The sequence below is a fragment of the Camellia sinensis genome, chromosome 9 (assembly GCF_055761805.1).
Source record: "Camellia sinensis isolate YWXY chromosome 9, ASM5576180v1, whole genome shotgun sequence".
In the NCBI taxonomy this organism is placed as follows: Eukaryota; Viridiplantae; Streptophyta; class Magnoliopsida; order Ericales; family Theaceae; genus Camellia; species Camellia sinensis.
The window spans coordinates 69,023,963-69,030,585 of NC_138969.1; the positions used below are offsets into that span (position 1 = coordinate 69,023,963).

The following is a 6,623-nucleotide window of genomic DNA, read 5'->3' on the forward strand; positions in this document are numbered from 1 at the left end:
ATCACACACACGCACACTTATTACAGTTGTGCCCTCGTTCGGAGGGTCCGAATAAATAATACAGTCCCGAATAAATAATTACAGTCCAAATAATTACAAAACCTTAATTAATTAACAAATTAAATTAGGAAAGCAATAAATTGGCGTGCAAGCCAGGGACTGCCTCAAATCTGCTCCAGATGATGAATGATGCATGCTCGGGTTGCCTTGTGCGGAGAATCCCTCGCGATGCCCCGGTTTGCCTCTGTTTGCAATTGTTCTTGGAATGCGTGCCAAGCTCCGGAAGGCTGTCGATTTCTGATTTGCTGCAACAGAGAGCAACAAAGGGGCATGGCAAAGTATTTTCACATATGTATGCATGACTACTCTTCAGGGAGTGTAGTCCTCGATCCTCGTGCCACCAATCACGCATCTCGATGCATGATGGCTGGGGAGTCGAATTGCATGACTCAATATGGAATGAATGCACATGAAAACACAACAGGGCCTAGACTCCATCATGGATAATCCAGAGTGTCGGCGACCAGGAATTGAGATACGTTCCGTCACTCGGAGTACGAAACGTACCTCGTTTTCCATGCTCGGGCTAACTCCTATCCCAAACACAATGCAATATGCATGACATGCATGAATGCAACTAATATACAACCTAGCATGCACAATGCTATGAAATGGCATACACGATGCACGAGGTAACATGGCATACACAATGCGCTAACATACAACCTAGCATACACAATGCTATAAAATGAAATGGCATACACAATGCGCAATGGACTTACACCAACATGAGTGGACGACAGCCACACTCACATCAGTAGCCATGAGATGAAAATGAGACACTCGAAATGCGTTCACACATGCACGCAAATCGAGGACCGATCCTAAGGCACAAATGCCACTCTAACAAGGCATGGCAGGGCATGGAACATGGTATGCAAACATGCAAGTTTCAGCACTGAAATGTGATGCAAAATGATCCCGAAACATAGAAACATGGCACCCGAAACACAAAACTAGGCATACGCATTGGCCTATAGCTATACAAAACATGCATTATTTGATCATGAAGCATGAAGAAAGATGCAAGACAGTCCCAAAACATGCATATTTCCATTTTATAACAAGTCCCAAAAACGAATGCAAATAGGGCTAATCTATCATGCAAGAAAAGGCCTAAAATAGAGATTAAACACAAAGGGACAGAAGCTGGCCCCAAACAATGAAGAGCCCTTCAACAAAGTTGAATAGGGGCTCAAAATAATGCACTTTACAGTTTATGACCAAGTCCAAAACAGTGCACAAGTAAGCTTAAAATACTATGCAAAAATAGGCCTAAAAGAAGGTTTAAACACAAAGAGCAAAAAGGGAGCCTCAAACAGCAAAGGACCGTTGATCAAATATGAAGAGCGGGTCAAAATATGACTCTTTAAAGTTTGGGTCGGAGCCCAAAAATACAAGCACAAGGAGCTAAAAAAAAATGCAAACAAAGGGGCCAAAAGAGGGATAAAGAGGCAAGTGATAGAAGGAAGTCCCAAACAGTGAAGAGCCCTTCAACAAAGTTGAAGAGGGGCTCAAAATAAGGTAACTCACAGTTTATAGCAAAGCTCGAAACAGTTTACAAATAGGCCTAAAATACTATGCAAGAAAGAGGCCTAAAAGAGGCTTTTAACACAAAGTGTAAAAAAGAAGCCTCAAACAGGGAGAATCCCTTAATCAAACATGAAATAGAGCTTAAAATAAGACTATTTTCAGTTAGGGTCAGAGCCCAAATATGCGAGCACAAGGGGCTAGAATATAGATCAAAATAAAGCAAGAAAAGAGGAAAATAGGACTCACCTTTGTAGAACCAAGCTTCAACGACTTTTGGACCAAGTTTAGAAGCTCTTCACCTCTAGAAATCAGCTTCAAAGGTCTGGAATGGAGTATGGAGGCTTTGTGCTATGAGGTAGTGTAGAAGTGGTGTAGGAAATTTGGGGTTTTGGAGCTTGGAATAGAGAGAGAGAGAGAGACATAATGCAAGAGCCATAAAGCAAATTTTGTAACCTTTCAAATGGGAGCTGGAGGGCCTGATATATAGGCAAAAGTGTGGAAAAAAAAGGGGGAAAAAAGGGGGGGGGGAAATGGATTCAAGTTTCCCCCCAAAAGTGCACCCCCCCGGATACACTATCTGGGGGAAAACAAAATACATATTTGTAATGTACCAGTGGAGGGGATCATGGCCAGCCTGTTATTGGAGTTGCAGGTGGCCGGTCGGCCTTCCCCATGGCCGGTCGGCCAAGGTTCAAAAGGGTCAAGCAGTATTAGTGGCCGGCCACCCCAGATTGGTGGCCTCTCATGTGTGCACAACACAACCATGTGGTCGAAAACTGGAGAAAGTAAACCAGGAGAGAGAAAAGCCCACTTTTAGGAGGGGCTCAAAAGGGTCACACACAACTACTGGCCGGCCATATGATATTGGTGGCCTCCCAGGTGTGTACAACACAAATATGTGGTTTGGGGCAAGAAAAAGTGGCCTTAGGGTGGTCAACATTGGCTTTCAAGTGAGAAAAAACGGGTGACGGACGGCGATGGAGGAATAAAACTGGTTGTCAGAACAATTGCCAGCCTTCCACCCTTCTATGACCTTCCTAGCAATGAAACTGAGGTCCCTGCCAAAAATGAACTCAAACCGATGCAAAATGAAGGTTCAGGGGTCGAAACACACAGGCCGAGGCCCCGAAAACTGACTGTTAGGCACCGAAAGTGGTGTTCAACCACGAAGTTGGTCTCTCGAGCCACAGTGTCCCTCAAAAGGGAGAAAATAAGATGCATGCCAAAAATCAGAGCAAACGGAGGTGGTTAAGCGGTCCCGAACAGAGGCACACGACCAACGGCTCCGAAAAACCAAAAACTGGACTCCAAATGGCAAAATGGCCTACGACCACGAAACGTAGCCTACGGCCACTGAGAGATAGTCTTCGGGACCTCTCCCTCCCCTCGGGAAGAGAAAATAGAGAAAACAGAGCCTGGTTCGCAAACCGAGGCAAAGCATGAAAGAGTCCGGAAGTCCGGAGGCAAGGCTCGCAGCCGAGACTCTGAAATCCCTGAACGAGCACGATATGCAACATCACCAAGCACTCAATCGGTGAAGTCTGAGTCTTAAGGTCGCTCAAAAATGGGGTGTCTACAAATGCTCATTGTTTCCCTGTTGAGGTGACTATACCCAAACTCTCTAGGTGCCCTTCACGACTTCATTGCCACGAACCGGATTCAGGACAAAGAAAGAGATCTGCCTCTCTCTAAGTGCGCATTGCAGCATCTTATCTCTTTCAATTTCTCTATCTAGTGCTTTCTTCTGTGAACTAGTTGCTGCTACCAGGCCAAAATTCGGCACACTACACCTCTGTACGACTCTGCTGCTTACTCTTTTGTACTACTGTATGTATGCACCTTGTACTACACTCTTGCGTACTTATCTATGCCATTGTAGCCACGTGCTCCTGTGCCTTATCTGTGCACTACTGCAGATGTTGCCTTTCAACATTCACATTCTACCAGTACTTCTTGTATTATGTTTGACAGTAACTCTAACTGCCACAACATTCCCTTGAGCCTGCATTGGTTACCAATCATTTGTCTCCCGATGAAATGGTCTCCTTCCAATTGAACGAGATCTCTCGATCGCCTAAACTCAACAACCAAGAAAGTTCCCAGGAAAGACTGGTGGGGTCACAATCGGTCCCACTCAAGAACTAGTCTTCTTAAATAGTGTCTTTTTGACAGAACTTTCCTAGACATTGTTGATCTTGAGATTATCATGTGCAATTCTCCTGATCGCCCTTGACTAATCCTAATCTCATATGATCTGCCACTTAACCAAACCTGATCTCCTCTGGTCTCCAATGATCTATCTCTCGATTTGTCTGGTTGTCCAATCTAGTTAGAATCTCATCATTTTGACCCCTTTAGCGTTAGCGGCAATTTTCTAAGAGGTCCGGTGCCCGAGTCCATAGCTAATCTCTATTCTGAGGTTAGCATAATTAGAATGGAGGCCAATGAAATATATGGAAGCCCACCATTAGGTATTGGGAACCTCCTCAATCTTGGTATCTTTGATATGGTAATCATCTTAGTGGCCCTATTCCTACCACCATTGGGAAACTTCATAATTTGCACGGACTTTACTTAGGCATAAACTATTTCACACAACTACCATCTTCAATAGGTAACTTAACTTTGATAAATAATCTCTACTCGGTGGAAAACAAAATCCATGGAAGCATACCTTTGAGTCTCGATAACTGTAAGAACTTGTTGGAATTAAATCTTGCTTATAATAATTTCCATGGTTCAATACCCCCCGAAATTATGAGTCTCTCTTCCATTTCAATTTCCTTCGACTTATCTTATAATGCGTTGATTGGTTCTCTTCCATTAGAAGTTGGGTCTTTGAAAAATCTTGCAATATGAGATGTGTCCAATAATAGATTATTAGGATATATTATGAACTCTCTAAGAAATTGTTTGAGCTTGGAATGGCTTCATTTGGAAGGTAATTCATTTGAAGGTGAGATACCTCAAAGTTTGAGAGAGGTAAGGGGTTGACGAGAGTTGGACCTTTCACGCAACAATTTATCAGGGTTGTTCCCAAGTTATCTAAGTGAGCTCCACTTAGAAAAGTTGAATCTATCTTTTAACAAGCTACATGGGCGAGTTCAAATGAAAGGAATGTTTCAAAATGAAAGTGCTATTTCGGTGGTTGGTAATAATGATCTATGTGGAGGTATTCCAAAATCGCGTCTTCCTCTCTACCCATCCTCAAAGTCTAACAAGAATAAGCTCTCTCACAAGACAAAAGTGATACTCACTAGTGTGGTTGTTCTTGTGTTAAGTTCAATTTTGTTGGTTTGCTTATTCATATTCCTTCATTGGCGACGTGTTTCAAGAAAGAAGGCCTTTTCGGTGCCATCACTCAAGCACCATCTGTTACGGGTTTCTTATGTAGAGCTTTTGAAAGCTACTGATGGATTCTCAGAGGACAAGCTAATTGGTGTTGGGAACTATGGTTCTGTTTACAAAGGAATTCTTGACCAAGTTCAGACAAAAGTGGCTGTGAAAGTACTCAATCTCCAACGTAGAGGAGCTTCTAAAAGTTTTATGTCAGAATGCAAAGCACTAAGAACCATAAGACATAGAAATCTCTTGAAAATTTTGAGTGCTTGTTCTAGTGTGGATTTCCAAGGTAATAAATTTAAGGCTTTGGTGTATGAGTTTATGGCCAATGGAATCTTAGAGAAATGGTTGCATCATGATGGAATCGAAAATAATGGACAAGAAGAAGAATCTAGAAATCTAAAGTTTATTCAAAGGCTAAACATTGCCACAGATGTTGCTTCTGCAATTGAGTATCTTCACTGTCATTGTGACTCAACAATTATTCATGGTGATCTAAAGCCGAGGAATGTTCTTTTGGATGATGAGATGATCGCTCATGTTGGAGACTTTGGGTTAGCCAAAATTATCTCCACTATTTCAAATGAGGTGGTACAACATCAGAGCAATTCAACTGCAATAAGGGGAACTATAGGCTATGTTGCTCCAGGTATGGGTTCTTTATAATCCCTATAATAATGCAACCACAAACGCACGAGAAGAAATTAACATTACCCTTCCTGCATATGCTTACTATAAAGACGTACATTTGTTTTGATATCCTATTTTAAGAGCTCTTTGAAACACATGCCAATGAGTGCCCCTTGATATGTTGTATAGCTTTGTCATTATAGCCATTCTTGGGTGTGTTCTTGCCTTGCTTGAATAGATTGTCGAACTAGAATTTGCTTTTGAATTGTATTTTTGTTAGTTAGTACTTACCATCAAAATGCCTTGGATTATGACCAAATCAACTCTGAGTTCAATCTAAATGCAACCATTTTGATCTTATGGAAATTGAATTGTGCTTGATGTCATTAGCTGGATTGAACTTGTCCATAAACCTGAACTTATTTTCCTTTTTATTTATTTATCTAGATAGGATTCTAGTGTGTAATTTTAAGCACATCGAGTCCTACGGCTTTTGCCAATGTGAAGAATCCAACATTTATATCTTATAGCATTTGTTAGTTGTAACATATTCCAAAAGCTTATTAAGATTGTCTGAATTCTAGAAATGATGTAATAAGGAATTATTTTTACTAGTTAGATTCATATAAGTTATATGGAATATTTAGAAAAAGATGAACATAATGAAACAAACAATCAATTCCTAAGGGAATTAGGATGACTTGGTGTATTGTTTAGTCAGATAGATTTATCGTTGGGTCTACATTGGTATATATATCTTCAAAATACTGGTAATAAGCCAGAAAAATAATTTCTCACATGCATAAAATGGCTGGGATGGGATTGTAGATCCTACCCACTCCCCTTCCCTCACAAAAAGAAAAAAATTAAAATATTGGTTTTTATTCAAAAAAATAAAATAAAAATTGAAATATTGTTGATTCATCTTCTCGTAACCTTGTTATATTGGCATTTTCTTATATATCCCAAGACTAAGTCAATCCAACTTGAACAACCTTTTTTCTAAGTACAACTGCCAATAAAGCACACTAGTTTTTCTAGGCTGTCTAATGTTTGAT

The 6,623-nt window shown here is 40.9% G+C and overlaps 1 pseudogene; it reads left to right on the top strand.

Annotated features, from left to right (window-relative positions):
• The first annotated feature begins 4,701 nt into the window (after positions 1-4,701).
• On the top strand, positions 4,702-5,601 carry LOC114266522 (putative LRR receptor-like serine/threonine-protein kinase At3g47570 pseudogene; annotated as a pseudogene).
• The last annotated feature ends 1,022 nt before the right edge of the window (positions 5,602-6,623 follow it).